The sequence below is a fragment of the Chaetodon auriga genome, chromosome 11 (genome assembly GCF_051107435.1).
Source record: "Chaetodon auriga isolate fChaAug3 chromosome 11, fChaAug3.hap1, whole genome shotgun sequence".
NCBI classification, from domain to species: Eukaryota; Metazoa; Chordata; class Actinopteri; order Chaetodontiformes; family Chaetodontidae; genus Chaetodon; species Chaetodon auriga.
Genome location: NC_135084.1, coordinates 15,455,965 through 15,472,741, shown reverse-complemented (window position 1 = coordinate 15,472,741; position 16,777 = coordinate 15,455,965). Strand labels below are relative to the sequence as shown.

General features: G+C 40.1%; 1 protein-coding gene across 1 annotated transcript in view; it reads left to right on the top strand.

Moving 5' to 3' along the window:
• The window catches only part of wnt8b (wingless-type MMTV integration site family, member 8b), a 183,633-nt gene extending 168,163 nt beyond the window's left edge, over window positions 1–15,470 (top strand). The window contains exon 7 of the transcript XR_013077784.1: window positions 15,454–15,470. The gene's annotated coding sequence lies outside the window, so the exon portion shown is untranslated. The remainder of the gene's footprint in view (window positions 1–15,453) is intronic.
• Window positions 15,471–16,777: the final 1,307 nt, after the last annotated feature.

Below are 16,777 nucleotides of genomic sequence, written 5' to 3'. Positions count from 1 at the left end.
CCTCTAAAAATTCATTGCCAATTGCCGTCTCCTCCTCTATCCCCTAAAGGTAGATGGATTGATGGATGAATGGCTAAATGGGCAAATAAGTGGAGAAAAGTATAACCGAACGAAAACTCAATGTATGGTGGAAATAAATGATTAGATACACACGTGGAGATTTAAAACATCCCAGAAGGCACAGCAAAGAGGACATGATAAGTAAAAAGAATAAAAAATGTCTACAGAAAGCGTATCAAAATCTGCACTGATGCTGATTATCTTATGTGTTTACGTTTTCTCCAGCTCGCTGCTAAATTTAGCACATGCCAAACTGGTCATTAGCATAATGCACGGGCAGTTAAGAGGACACACAAAAACTCAGCTAAGAGGACAATATAAAGCTGCAGGCAACTGTGCTTCTGCAGCAAGCAGCACATACGCATGCATCAAAGTGTGCGCGCCAATACACCTATGAAACTTTGGATGTAAAATTATGAAAACCATCATGATTTTTTTTTTTTTTGTAAAGCCATTTTAAAAGCAGCATTGGTTTAGCATGGTTTGGTTGCAGCCCCAGAGAAGGGGTTTGTGAGCTAATGGCATTTGCTCTCTTTAAACTTTAATCTTTCCTATTAATTCCCTGCAACTGGAGAATGTGCGAGAGTTAATGTTCCATGAACGTGTTTCTCACTCTGCAATCTCTTCAAGCTAATTACCTTCAGGTGCTAAATGGGGGGAAATTGCAATCCATTTGGAAGGGAGAAATTTCACCTCCCCTTTGCCTATGTAACACTGTGGGTGCAGTTAAAAAGAAAGAAAATCAAACATAAGAAGCCAGGTCCAGAGTACATTTAATCAAAAAATGGACACTCTGTGTAGAGCCCTGATTGGCTCTCCCGCTCCAAGGTAGCTTTGGGAGAGTAAATTGCTTCCTGTAGTTTCCCGCCTCACTGCTTATTTTGCAGGTCACATGGAGGTCAGCAGGTGCAGCAGTGGACAAAACACCGAACAGATGTTTGATTGACATGGATCACACAGATTGGCAATCAAAGTTTTCTGATGTGAAAGGAGAGGCTCACTGAATGGCCATTTTGAAGGGTGAACACCAAGGAGATAGAGAAGAAGTCAAAATACAAATTAAAAGCAGATTAAGTCAACGTGACAGATTCACGGTTGCTTGTATGGAACATTAAATTGCGGGGAGTGACACGATATTCATCAATGACAGAATCGAGTTGCCAGTATACAAATGGTTCCCGAGTCAATCACTAATCAGTAACGCAGGGTGGACAGGCTCATTGCAGACAAATAGCTTTGATAAGTTTTACCTTTTAAGGGCTCGCCTGTGGAGGAGGGTTATGTGAAGAGGAAGTGGAGAGAGATAGGGTCAGGGCGAGTGAACAGTGGGGGCTCCTCAGAGGAGTCTGGAGCGTGGAGGGTCACTTTGTCCCCTGTTTGATCTTTGTCTTCACATGACACAGCAGGAAATTAAAGATGAAAGGAGGTTCTGACTACTGTCTAATAAACACAGAGACAGAATGCCCTCATTTGCTGCCACATATCCGGTCTAAATATGTCGGATCTGGATTAGCCATCCCCTTTGTGCACAGTGTCCTCAGAAGAGCAGACTCGTCGCACTGTGCCAACTTTAAGACTCGCCCTCTTATCAATATAACTGTATTCATTTTCAAATCTATTAAAAGCCACAAATTAAACTCTGCAGTGTGAACATTTATTGTTTTTCTAACTCATTGTCTTTTCATAATAATTCACTGGAAATGGTCTTTTCCATGGTCATTAGAGACAGTGGCTGTGTTTAATTCATCACTGAATAGATTTTTACGAGCGCACTTAAGAGATAAAATGATTTGTATTGAAAAAAAAAAGTCCGGTTCTAATACAGCTAACTAATCTCAACACTTAAAGCAAAAGGGAGGCGGTGTCATGATGTACAATGCAAAAATAAACAGCAGCATGCATTTTTTCCCGGGCCATATTTCTTGCGTGCAATAATAAATGAATTAGTAGTGGGGAGTACTACAAACAGTCCATATCTTAGACAAACACTCGCACTGACGGCCCTGAGCTCCCACTGTGTTGAGGAATCTCCTACCAGCAGCACTCCCTCCCATTTATCTCAGTGGCTGAGAGCAGGAAAAAGAGCACAGGCTGGGAGGCTGAGGAAACATCAAAAGAAGAGCATCCCAGATAAGTGCAGCCCTGTTTTTCTAGCGCCTTATGAGAAACACCTCCACGCTGGTAACTAAAACCCAAGGAGCAAGATAGCTTACACAATTGCACTCTGCGTGGCCTCTTGCTCCATCATTTCATGCAGATTGCTTGAAGGCACGAGTAAACCTCAAATGGCCACTGATGTTTTCTGGTGGTTTTATTTTTTTTCTGATCCCTGTTACTATTCCTCATTTTTTTTTCCATCTTCCCTAAAATGCCAAGGCTATTTGGTTAAATCATTAGAGGTGTTATGGTCGTAGAATGGCTCAGGCGAGTAGCATCCCTGTGTAGTACTGAAAGGTTATTTTCTTCATGAACACTTGAGGGTCCACTGATCCCTTGTAAGTGTCTGTTGGAAAATGCATTGACATTTTACGTGAATGGAAAAACCCTCCTCAATAGACTCTCTTTCATTGCTCTTCAGGTTTCAGGTCATTATACCCGCAATAGGGGACCACTCAACCTAGTTTGGTATTACCTCTGAGAAAACCCTTATGCTGCTTCACTTACTACATTCACAAATTTGGTTTGGAAGTGAGAGGTATAAACCTTTGACCTGAAGAGAGGTTTGGAACATGCAAAGGTGTTTGTGGTGTAAGCATCACTGATTATTTTTTATAGCTTGAATTTATGAAAGATAATGTCCAATCATGCATTACTGTCATTTTTTTTAAAAAACTCACGTGAATGCAGGTGAGAATGTAACTTTGCTGATAGTTTTAACATAACCTAAACACCAAATATTATACAAGTGAGTGGCTGCTAGAGATATGTCTGTACTCATATATAGATGAAGGGTGTGTGTATAAATGTATGAGAACATCCAACAATTGGTGGTGAAAGAAGTACTCTTGTATTTTTCGTATGTAATGTATATATGTAAAAAGTCCTGCATTCAAATCCCACTTAAGAACAAGTACAGAAGAACTGGTAACAAAGTGTACAAAAAGTATCAGAAAGAAAGAACTCATGATGCTGAGTATAAGGAGTACACACTGTGATGATACATTAACTTGTAACCAGCATTTTAATGTTACAGCTGGTTGAGATGGAGTTTATTTTTACTCATTTAAATACAGTAATGTTCGCTAATTGATCAACAACAATGTCACATTTTTACAATCCCATCACTTTTCTATGTAAAATCTTTACATGAAAAGTAACTGTTAATTTAAGTTGTCGCACACAGTAAATAAACTGGAGCAAAAGCTACAATATTTCTGTTTCTATCAGTATTTGTTTATATCACTCATGTAAATTACTAGTAAAACAGCAACAAGATGCATCAAAACTCCCTCCTCTGATTTTTATGATGAAAAAGTTTTTTATTTAGTTTAAAGGTTTATTCATTCGACTATGTTAATTTCATAGGCAGGAATAGTGTAACTGTGGTGTTGGATTGCACTTTATTCCTGATATTCTTGGAGAAAAAGATGTCACTTGCACAGGGTATGGTTATTGCATAACAGTATAGTTTACAGGTGTTGTTGTGTCCATCCTGTGTGCACACATTTATATAAAAAAGGCAAAGTTTCTCTAATCAAGTAGAATTCTGATAGAGTCATGTGCACCGATCTCCATAGACAAGTCCATTCAATGCAAATGCTGCACCTGCCATGAGTTGTAAAAGCTTTTGCAATTTCAGTGAAAACAGGGTTCACATCATTTGGAAAGGTAGACTTGCCATTTCACGCACCAGTATCCCAGCAATCCGTAAAGACCAGGACACATTCCTCGACAGGATTAGAATTTTACAATCACCAGGAAAACGACTTCACCCCCAAAAAGTCATCCTTTCCCTATCTGATTTTCTTACCGTGTGCCCCAAAATTTTGATCTTAACTGCCTGTATATTCATTCAAATGTATATAATGCCTTTCTATGTATCTTACAGCATAATTTCTGAGCCTTAAATTGACAATTTTTCAGTGTCTTAACTCATATGATCAGTCATACCACTTAAAATACAACATAACTCACAGCAAATCCTGAATAAATAACTGCCAATCAAATAAAACACACTATAAATCAGCCCACCAGCGCTGAAGGGAGCTACAGTACTGAGATGGTCAGAGACTATATGAATAGTAGCTGGCCAGGCTTCCTAGTCCAGTCAGGCTGAGTCGGTTCACACTGATAACGTAGGTAATGGTGTTTCTGGAAGAGTGAGGCCAGATGAAATACACCACACGGACAGATACCACAGGCATACTGGCCCCTTCTGTTGGAAAATTTCATTTTTTCCGGCAGGAAGCCATGAATGCTGAGGCTGAATCCAAATCCGGTTTTCCGCACTTTATCAGCGTGTGGCCCACCAAGTGGTGAGATGGCGGGGGAAGTGGAGGGCTGGGGGTGGGGATGGGGGGGTGATCCACTCAGCCGAGACCCTCCACTTTAATCCAATTTACAGCCTCCCCCAGCAAAAGATAATTACAACCCTTAAACCAGCTAGGAGAGGGGTAGAAAGAAAAGGCCTCACTCACCCAAACTGTGCCTCTGGCCCCTGAAGTCTCCACCTAGAGAAAGAGAAGGAGGGGGGGCTCTGTTAGCAGGACTCAAGCAAAGGCATTGTGACAAACTAAGAGTGTGTGTAGCTAATGAGGCAAAGTGATTTTTTTTCCAGCAAATGGATGCCCGCTGGGCAGCGGTAGAATGCACCCCAGGACTTCTTTGCTCGCTGATGTTCACCACAGATGTAGGGGAGGTGTATTTTAGGTTGGTATTTCAATAAGTGCGTATGTACTCCATGAATCAACGTACTTCAATAATGCATATTTTTAAACATCTACAGTCATGATTTTGTGTTGTGTTTGTGTTAGTTCGTCAGGGATATTAAAACCACATTCCAGTAATTTATTTACTGTTATCCTTAATGTATTTCGCTGCAAAAAATAAAATAAATATATTTGCTTTTCAAGGAACTAACTTTCAGATGGTGTGAAATTTAAGCTTTTATTTTCACCATTTCTTCTCCTGGACTGCATCTTTGTCAGAGGTCTTTGAAGTGCGAACGAAGGAATGGGGTTAACTTTTGCAAAAGAATGTGAAGAAATAATAATGAAGGGGCTCACAGGGGAGCGGAAACGCTGGCCAGTCCTAATTAATAGAAGGAGAGACACTCCCAAAGTCTCCCATTCACAAGCTCACAATGGAGTTCTCCACCAAGCAGAACCTGGAATGGAATATGGGAGGAGTGAATGGAGACAGGGTGAAAAAAAAAAGAGACAGACTCAAGCCCTCATTCTCTTTGCACCCGTCTCTCTTATTGTAGTTCTATTTTATAGCATTAGCCCCAGGCCTGTGGTCCCATAGTCCATGTTCCATTCAGTGAAACTGTGTTCAGAGAATCCCACTGGTCAGTTTTGTAAATATGGGTCCTGGCAGTGCGTATGAAAGGATGGCACATTTCCAGAACTTATCCAATGTAGGCCTCTCCTCCTTCCATCCCCTCCTCACCCCCATTACTCTCCCCCTCGCACCGTCTCTCTCTCTTTCAGGTGCATTAACAGTGGATGGAGTCAAGAGCATGGGCAGCCTCTACTGGGAGGGGAGGGTGGAGGGTGAGGGTGGGTGCTTATTTTGCCACAAGTCAAGTCAGGAGGGGAGGAGTTTGTGAGGGGCAACAGGAGAAGTGTGGACCCACCTGCCAGTGATTATCCTCCCAGTTAGAGGGTTTAGTCTTGACCCCTGAACTTCAGAGCTGCCCCACACCACTAATCTGTTAATTAACCGAGAAATACCCTGGAAAAACTTTGAACAGCCATTGTGTGTGCGTGTGCATGTGTGCACGTAAGTGTGTAAAGGGAAGAGACAACAAGGGCAACAGAGAGAGAGAGCGGTGTGTGGAGGGAGCCCACTGTGGCATGTGGTTAGTCTGTATATAGCCGGCACATTCTCCCACTGCTGTGTTGCTGGAGAAGGAGAAAACTTCAGCCTCAGCTTTACATGGTCAGCACTCGTCTTTGTTGCCAGCCCTCAGATAGAGGAGCCGCCATCACAGCAGCTTGATGACACTTGCTTTTGACCCCAAATGCACTGAGGATGCCAAAGGACAAGCTGCGTGTATATTGTCGTTTTTCCTTTTTTTGTTGGCAACGCTTTGGATCACGTTGACCTATACATCCTCCTCTCTGCATGTGCATTACGGCCCCATGATAACACCGCAAACAAATGTCTTTTTGGGGCACAAAGAACCGTCTCATGATGTAGTGCTGTGTATGTTTTAAAGCACAGGTAGTGTTTTCATCTGTAAACCATTTATTGATTTTATTTTCTTCTTCTTGAACGTATTTTAGTACAATTTTTAAGTGGAAATTGATTTGCTTGAAAAGTTACAAGCTAAAATGTTTGGGAAACACTACAATGTTCGTCATTTCTGATGAGTTCTGGATGCATTACTGTAAAAACCTTGAGCTGAATTTCAGGAAGGCAACCTTTTTGGTGGCAGATTGTATTTGTCAAGCTGAGGACAGACGACAAAGTTCTGCATAAACTACCTTTTGTGACTACATTTTTTCAAGCCTTAATTTACTTTTATCTCTGTACTAAAACTGTAAAAAGTGTAAAGTGTGGAGATGTGCTCAGATCCATAATTATGACTTAATTAGTTTTTACTTTACTATCTGCTAATACAGGAACAAAGAACATTTTATGGGTGGCAGGAACATGATTGAGCAGTTAGGGTCACATCCTCTGACACTGTAAAATCCATGTGGGTCACTGTATGTGCATGACACAATAAATAACAACTTTCTAGCTGGTATAAAAAAGCAATAAACCAAATGAATCCATTTACATTTCTGTTCACATATCATCTTTGTGAAAAGGTCTGTTTTCTTAAACTAATATCTGATACATTGTTCTCCACTATAATGACCCCACATCACTGATATAATAAGGTATATTTTTCTTGGTTGATGAGACACACCTGGTAGTCCTGCAGTAAACAAACAAAAATCTCTGAGGTTGCTCTGACTGGTGAGGCAGCTGATAAGTGGGGCAACAAAGTCAATTAGTTCTGTGTTTATTAGTATGTGACAGGTGCTGGGTCATGCAGATTAACTCACAACCCTTGGAGGGATGGGACAACAATAATGGTGAAACATGTCCGTCCGACCAGAAAGTAAAGGTAGCAAAAGGAGCATAGCAAAGCCTGCTCAATTAATTATGTGGATTAATGAAGTTCTGCTTGATTAAATGTTGATGCCATTAAAAACGCCTATTTTTTCTCCCCAATGTGACATAATGGACACTCTTACATAAATAATGGAATCCTTCATGGTTGCGGAAACCAACACATTATATGTTATAAACCACTCCTCCTCCCGAACCCTCAATCAATTAATTAAGGCTATTGCCCTTGATTATCCAATCAAAGGCTTCAGTCGGGTTTGACCTCTAACCTTCAACCTTCTCTGACTGGAGGATATTGATTGAGGGGAATGGTTTATTTGCAGCTACTGGAACAACCTTACCTTTAAAAAGAGTTGCTGACAAAGTGTCCTTTCATTGACCCCAGAGAACTGTTGTAGCAAGCCATTGTTTTTGTACACTTCAGGTTGAATGACCGGCTCAAACATCAAGTTGCACCCAGTTAGACAGCTATTACATTAAATAATTGTCAAAACGAAGTGAGGGATCAATAAGACTCGCTGTTCTCTGAAAGCTACTGATGCAAAAAGTGACCTATCCTGTAATTCAGACACCATAATGCCCTGTTTAATTTTACTTTCAAGATAACAAATGAATCATTTTCACTTTTTTACAGTGTGTGGGTGCATGTGATGTGATTTATCTGACCGAAATGTTTGTTGCACTGCTTTGCGGTAAACCCCCGCTCCATCAAAATTGTGTTTATTTCACTTTTTTCTCATGATGGAGGATCTTTCTCCTTTTGTGACAAATTAAGCATGTAATGTTTGCAAATGCAATTACAACATAACTGATGTTTACACAAATAAGCAATGCATCAACAAAATGCACCAATCAATGGTTCTCGTCATCCTGACCTGAAGCTGCTCACCAGTCAGTGGAGCAAAGCAATGCAGGCATAATGAGCTATAGTGTGGTCAAACTATGGTCAGCCTCAGGATGTCCTCTTCGTGGCAACACTTTGATCTGATTAATAATCAGCCCTGTTCTGTTTTTTACTGTTCGTTTCGTGGAGTTTAATCTCTCAGGGTTGCAATATGTCTGTTTCTGTTGTTGTTGTTTCTTTCTGAAATCTGCTGTTTCTGCTGGTAAGTGCTGTTAAGAGCAAATTGAGAAAAATATATGCACCAAAATAAACCAGCTCTGCAAGAGGGTATAATCAAAAATAGAAAGGAGTCATATGTGATAAATCTCTGTTGCACATAAGCATTTATATTGTATATGTGTGTTTCTGTGTAGCCAAAAAGTGCTTTTTCTCTGTAAATTATTTCTTATTATTAGAATAAACAGCAGCTGCAGTGTTCATTTTCTTTTCCACTATCCTTGTCATCACCATGGAGGCCAACTGTAAACAGCATTAAGACTGTGTTAATATTTAACAACCAAAGTCATGACACAAACTCAACCAGGTAACGAGAATTTGCCCTCCAAATATCAGTTTTGGGTAGATGATTAACTAAAGGTCATGTTTCTCATTGCTTTTTAAGATGAAATCCAACAGGGTGACTAGAATTTTAGTTCTGCTGCGCCTTCCCCAAGTGGATTTGAGCTGCAAGGATTCATGTGAACAGTTCTTCCCCTTGGCAGGATTGGAAACACTACTGACGTGTCAACATATCAAATAACCGTTGTGAAATGCCATGGCTGCATTCATTCCTTGTTTTGGTGCTTGCTGAACAAGGCTGCGTGGGATTGCTCTCCCTCACCCTGTGGTCTGTCCTCTAGGGTGCAAGGAATCTGAGTCACTCACTGCACATCAGGCTTTCCCCCCGGGGGCCCTGGCACTGGCAGAGGCAGGTTAACAAACTGTAAAGGCTTCAACTGAGCAGCACACAAACTGTTTTCTCTCCACAAAGGGATTGGCTCCAACAAATGTCATAAGCCTATAATGAGATAGCTGATCTCAGTAGTAAAGAAGAAAAGAAAAGAAAAACGCTTCCTCTCTCCAGTCAGTGGCTATTAGAGTCAGTGAGAGTAAAAAGGGGAAGCTTCCCCATTTTCTTAGAAGCCCTCGGAGGCTGGCCAACATGACAATGCTGGTCAATTAATTGGTGAAAAAGTGAAAATCCAATTAATGTGTATCAAGCTGGCAGTTTTGCATGATGATGGCTCATTAGGAGACCAAGCTGAGGGTGGAGGAGTAGATGGGTGGAGGGGCTTAAACCCCACTCATTAAAGCTCTGTCTTTCTCAGTGGGGTTTTAGGGACTGGCTTATTTATGCAACAGGTTCTAAACAAAACCTCAATGTAACGCTCATTTAGTAGATTTGAAACTGATGAATTCCTAAATGGCATGGGTGGGGATTCTTTGGTTCTCTGGCAAAACTAACTTGTACATATAGCTGCTGCGTTTATTCAACATTCATGGCTATGGGTGCAAACACACACACGTTTAAAGCTTTCAGTGAGACAGTGAATGTTACACCTACATCTGCGTGTGCAAATATATACTTACACTTACACACACACACACACACACACAGTTTTTTTGATCTCAGTTTTTCTGATATTTTTGTATTCAAAATATAATTCATATATTTATGTGCTTTGGATTTTTTTTAACCTGAATTTAAAAGTCTAATCAGATGAATTAGCTTCAGCTACAAATCCAGTAATCAGTACATTCAATCTCTTGCGATACTTCGTCTGAATGCAAAAATGTCAATCTGTATTGTCCCTGTTAAATAAACTAATAAATAATTATTGTCCCGGTTCTCAGCTCCAGCATCAGCAACATTCAGTTCACACACATTGATTAGCAGTTCGTATAACTGTGGCCTGCAGCTGGTCAGTACATTTCTGTGCTGGAGAATGCACCCATCAGGCATCGGTGTTAAAGCTAAAACCCTGCCCTCCGTCAACTGGAATACAGAATGGAATACATAACATTAACAAAATGCGCATCAAAACATAATTTCATAACACTTACACACAAGAGAAGCTATTAAAATGGCTAAAAAGAGGGGTAATGGCCCTATCAGCGCATTACAAAATGAGATGATGGTGCTCTCTCGGCCACTTCTGAACCTCACCATATACTGACAAAATAACGAATGTGCTCCCATACTGTTGCAGCCGGCCTGTGTTTGTCTAGCCCCTGCCTCTATGTGTAAGATTAATACTCTTGCCACACTCTCATAGAATAATGTCACTTTAATCTTGTTTGGGGCGAAATTCGAAGTGGAGTGTGTCTACTTGTTTCCTGAGATTACTTCATCTTTCTTTCGGCAGCGGTGTGTGACTCTGCCGCCTGCTGTCCCCTGGCATTGGATGTCCCATTACCCTTCACACGCCGCAACTTTCTGCTGTTTGCACAACACTGGCCACAGGACCCAACAGGAGGCCAGTATACTATTGATGTTTTTAGTTTTTCTTTACCACTGCCAAACACATTCTACTTGTGTGAAGCCTACTATAGAGGACAATTGCCAGTGGCTCAGCCAGTGTGAATGTTTTTAAAATGTTTCAGCCAACAAAGAATATCGCTGCTTCATGTGTTGCTCCTGCTGTCTGCAGCAGAAAACGTGTTTTTGCTGCTTTCTCCTGTTCAAAAGCTGCAAGCTTTAGTTACTTTGAATTCAGTAAAAATCTATTCAGTTTCTGATTGTATCGCAGCTTTGATCACATTTGCTCCACTCATTCCTTAGATGACTGAAAAGCACATATCTGGGAAATCATTGATAATGAAATTTCAGAGTGTCCAGATTTGTTTTATAGGTAGCCCATAAAAAAGGTCCTTTGCATATTGTACCACACAGTTTCCCTTGTCAGATTATGAGCCCATTTGGAATTCAGTAATTTGTATTTTTGTTGTCTCCTTCAATAATTTACTCTAAGTGTTTCCACGCTTATGCCTTTCCACTGTGTTGACCCCAGCATTTCTGAATGAATGAGCTGCAGTGCGTCAGCCATAAATCTCTAATGAGGCTTGATGTAAACACCACAATGCAAAACACATATATTCCTTGTGCAACATTTGCACCTTTTGCACACACACCAACATAATCTCTGGTCCAATAGCTACGATCCAAGATGTGTTTATTCTTTCTTGTTTATTGTGTGTGTTTTCTGTATGCTCTTTAAAACCTGTGAATAATTAATTTGACTTGACTAATACAGTGGAGGTTTGAATTTATGACAATAGTCGTATGTTTAATATCCTTGTTAGTGAATGTGAATTACAGTTTATGTGTGTAAATGGCCAGTGCTGCTATTTCCGTAGCTTCTTTATGTCTGAGGTAGACAAACACACTTTGTATGGCAAGCTTTGTGCTGTTTGGAGAGGCAGTGCGTTTTCCCCTCACTTCCTAATAATCTATTCTGTTCAGCCAGCTGCATACATTGACAAATGTTTCCAGCATTAGGTATTTACCCGGTGAAAGGTAATAGATGCAAGGGTTTAAAAATGCCTGCTGCAGGAAACAGCAAGCACACTGGCAAAAAATATCACAATAGGAAACATTCGTCTCTTCTTTGCGAGAGGAAAACTGTCTATTTGCAGCAGCCTGTTTCCATATAAAACGAGGGCAAAATCTCACATAAGAAAAGCAAAGAAGGACAGTTTTTTGTTTGCATCCTTGAGACTTTTCTTACCTTTTTTGTCACCAATCTCTGACTTCTGAATATTTTCCCCATTTTTCACTGTTCATAAGGGGGTAGCTTGTTTGTGGACTTTCATTTATTTTTTCATAGTGCGTTCTCTCAGTGAAGACAGGGGAGTTGGTGAGGAGGCGGTTCACTTCGTGTGGCTTCATTATTATTTGTCACAAGATGCTCTGAAGTTCTCCAAAGATTCACTGAAGTTGTGTGTAAGATACAGGCTAATTCACTGCCTCTTGTACAGTAAAACACACCCACATGAAATCCAGGGATTTGGGTTCACTTTGTCTAATCTGGGGATTGTCTTTTGGTTAGTTTGTATTTTTTTTTTAACCACTCTTTCTCTCTGATTTATATTGGTACAGCTTGTTCTTGGAGGCTAATGAAAGCTGTGACGGTGCATTAATGAGGCTGCTTATTGCAACTGAACTCCACTTCCTCCATTTACCTCATTCACTTTGTTCTCCCGATCCACATTTCCTCCCCCACTCTCGTGTACTCTAACATTACACCCACTCCTTTGCTCTCTTATCACTCACTTCTCTGAAATGCTTGTCTTATTTACTGGTTCTCACTAATGCCAAATTCTTTATCATGAAACAGTATTGCTGATAGGATTAGCAACATCAAAATATGATATCAAGCAAGGCGATGAAAGCAAAATGGAGTGAGTGTTAGAGAGAAGATTAGACTTATGTTCATCTGCGTCGTCTTACAAAAAGTTCTTATTAATTATCTGATGTACAGCAGTAACAGTGTATTCCTGCTGAAGACAAAATAGGATTTGTCTTTAATGAATCTCCCTAAAAAATACATGCAAAAAGTTAATTGCCATATCTATCATATAGATCTTTATCTAAAATATATATTGGACAACTTAAAAGTAAAAAATTAAAAGTATTTCTTGTGGAATCTCTGCAGATAATCAAAACTGTGTTCAATCCACAAATAAAACACACAATTTGTAAAATCATGAGCTCTTAAGGACTTCATGTCTGCCAAAGGTCCAGAAAATATAGAAAGGGAAATAGGATAAATATGAAACAAGATTGTCAAAATAAATGTCAATGTCTGAATAGGAATAAAGTCTTAGTTCACTACAAAGCCATTGCTGAAGGGGATTTAAATGAATAAAACACCATCACAAACAGAGTGAAGAATCAAAGAATCTGTTAGTGTTGTACACTCGTACTCAGCCTGCTGGGATTAATGGATAACTCCAGAGAGAGACGCCTCTGTTCTTAGGCAAGACAAAATGACCACAGGCAGCCAAAGAATTTGGCGGTCAGTAACTGTGGCTGTTTCCCATACATATATTATTATAGCAATAGCAGCAGTGGTGATTGAATTTCTGACCTTTTGTTGAAATGGGAAAGGGGAGGGGTGCATTTCAATTTTTGTTGTGTCATTCATGTCTTAAAATAACTACAGGGATGAAAGATCATGGCTTGATTCAATTACAGTGCTGTGTAAAGGCTAAAGATTACTGTATTCAACATGGAACCTCACTTGTACAGATCTGAGATAAATATAGGTGCTGGTTTCACACACTTTTGATTGAAATAGGTTAAGCGAACGTTCTCAGGATTGCTCTTTGGAGCCCATTTGGAGCCTAGAAACTTTATATTACAGTAAACTCGCTTTTCAAAAACGAATCAACACAATTCTCGCAGCCTTGAATACATCTAACACACGGCTCTATCAACAAAATAAAAGCATGATGATACAGTAGATTTTGGTTAACAGAGCTACAGCTCCAGTTTCAGTTTACGTACATTCTCCAGATGACAAACCTGATACTGGACGCCTCATACCACACAGTCCATCCAACACTCGAGAAACTAGAAACTAGAAAAGTTTGGTGGTAGAACCTGGTCGGCTGAGCCAATCAATAGCAAAGTTTGCATTAAAAACTGCTGACAGCTGTGGGAGAGAGTTCCCACTTTCATCTAGCGCTGTCTGGCCCTCCAGCTAACCTCACCGTCACCCTCTCCCTTCGCAGACCTGCTCTCTTTATTAATCTTTGTCGCATCCCACCGCCCGACCCGCAGAACTGCCCCAGACGCTTTTTTCACTTATCACTAAACTTTTGGCTCATTTCATTTTTTCTTCTTTCTTTCTTTCTTTCTTTTTTTTTTTTTTTTATCAAAGAACACTTCACTTGATAGCCTTGAACTGAGGGCCCACCACTCCTGCACAGGAGCCCACCCGGCAGCTCTGTCTCACCGTATCAACCTGTTTGCTGAAAGAAGGAAAACGAGCTCAGCGAATGACGTGTAGGTGTGTGTGACAGAGAGAAAGAGGGTTCGTCTTTCCTGCACAACTTACCTTTTTTGTTCTTCCTGCAAAACTCAATTTGCTGTAGTGAAAGCTAACCAGCTAATCAACAAAAAAATATTACCAACAGTTAATAAAGACAAAAAATGCATGTCCTTACTAAAACAGATCATACAGGCGTACTTTGATTTTTGGTTGGTGTGTCTGCTGAACTTTGGTCCTTTGTTCCTCGCTGCTGTGTTCTCGGTCTTGAGACGAGAGGGTCCCACTTGACAGTCATTGCTCAAAGGTGACCTGCCTCTGGTAAATGCAGGCCTCTGCTGCCCCTTAGAGGTGGAAGCAAACAGGAGAATTTGATGTGGAGGGAAGACTTTATGCTATGAATAATAACATCTATTTTCATTACGATTTAGAATGAAATTGTGTTAAATACTCATTAGTTTTCATTTTGTCACAGTGATGGATTATTTTGACTTGGAGTGAGAGTTGTTGTGTAACGTCTGGAGCTTTTCTGTGCTCACAGCCTGGTGTTTGGTGTGTGCGTGGCAGGTCTAATCCCATTAGTGCTGCTGATCCTGGGCCTCAGGATCTGTTGTGTCTCTATCAAACCTGCTTTATGCTTTGTCTGTTGAATCCCAATCTGTTTGCTTAGCAGCAGAAGTAAACAATCTTGTTTACAGGTTGTGCATAAAAAGGCCAAAACAAAATCTCCTCAGGCTTGTTACGTTTGCGTTTTAGTCAACACCAAGCTGAAGAGCTGCTTTTTCATGACGCTTGAGGAAATATGTAAGTATTGTACCTGTACAACTACAAAGGTTAATATGCAATAATGCAGTTTAAGTTTACGAGATTATATACAGTCAATACTGCCCCCTGGGCATCACAAAGAGATTTTATATTTCCCCCTCTGTCACTTTTTTAAATCTAGCATTACAGTCGTTTGAATTGTGTTTGTGCTTACCTCGAAATTAAATGTTGATAGCATTGCAAATGTAGAATTAATAACCTCCCATTAATAAAATGAATCAGGAACGTAATGAATAAAATACGCAATTTGAGCTAACAGTGAAATAATCACCTTTTAAAATAATTAAATCATAATTAAGATGAAATATTTCGTAACTCTAACATTTTTCCTGTTAATGTCATAATTACAAAGTTTGAAAATTTGTTTTTGGAACTTTAATAAGTTACCTAAGAATTTTTCAGCAGTACACATCCAATTTCAATTAGAGTTACAGTATGGTGCCACATTTAAAGTGGGATGAATATTTATTAAAGGGGAATTATTTCAGATCCATTTGAAAGTAGAAAAGGAAAAGTTTCAGTGCAGACGAAGTGTTTAGAAGCTGCACAGGACCAAGACACACTACAGACGCTGTGAATAAGATGTGACAGAAACTCCTGACATGAAGAACGTGATTCTGAGTGGATGATCACTTTTAACACATTCAATCAAATCTTCATAACATCAAACTCTGTGTTAGGCCTGGTCTCTGTAGATGTCTGACATGAGAGGTAATGCATCACTATCCTTGACTGGAGTTGCTTTCCAGATCTGAACTCCAGCTGTGCATTGAAACTGCATTTCTGCACCATCATTGTCAAACAGAAAACATGAGAACAGGTGATATTATTCTGATCTGGACTGACTTAAAATAACCCCTGAATGAACTTGTGGAGACGGATAACAAGAGGCTTTAGAAGGGGAAGCAGGCATTTGTTGAACTTCAGCTTCTAGAGAAATGATGCAAATTCTAATGATCATGGAAGAGCTTGTTGCCATATTTTTCTACAGTCTCAGATAATCTGGAGTTTTAGATACTGTTTTGTGAATCTGGAAAATGCCTACCACCATGTTACACATGGTCTTTTAGGAGTTTTTGTGTGGAAAGAAATGAAGGGATGCACCCTCTCCCCTTACTGTTCTTGCTGCTTAAAAGCTACATAGAGTACCCAGAGGCTGGAGGGGTCTGAGAGGGTCCAGAGATGGTTCATACTATTTCTTTTTCCATCAATCTGTTCTGGGGTGATCTCTGATGTCTATTAATACATATTGCAGCCAAATGACACAAAGTCCCAAAGAAAAGGAGTGCAGCTCCACATTTGAAGCTATGGTCATCTCCAGGGGAAAAAGGTGTCCTGTCCAATTAAGATGAGGGGTGGGCAACTGAAGGAGTGGGATTTCATGTGTCTCAAGGAATAATTTATGAGAGAGGTCAAAAGACATTAACCTCCAGTTAGGTGCTGTGGCTACAGCTTGGTGAGTGACATTCAAAGAAGCAAAAATAAGTTTCTCCTCAGGGTGGCTCAGCTTATTAAATTAAGTAAGTTACCTTGCAATGAAATGTGTTATCACCATGTTAATACGTTAAGCATCTTATTCATACTTCCTTATTTCAGAATCTTATCTTTCCAGTCGTCTTCCCATCTTGTGTCACAGGATAACATGGCGCTTTTCCTCTTTTCAGGAAGACATGGCAACCGAATGAAAGGCCTAGAGGAAGTGTATGCAATGTCATTATATCCTAAGGTG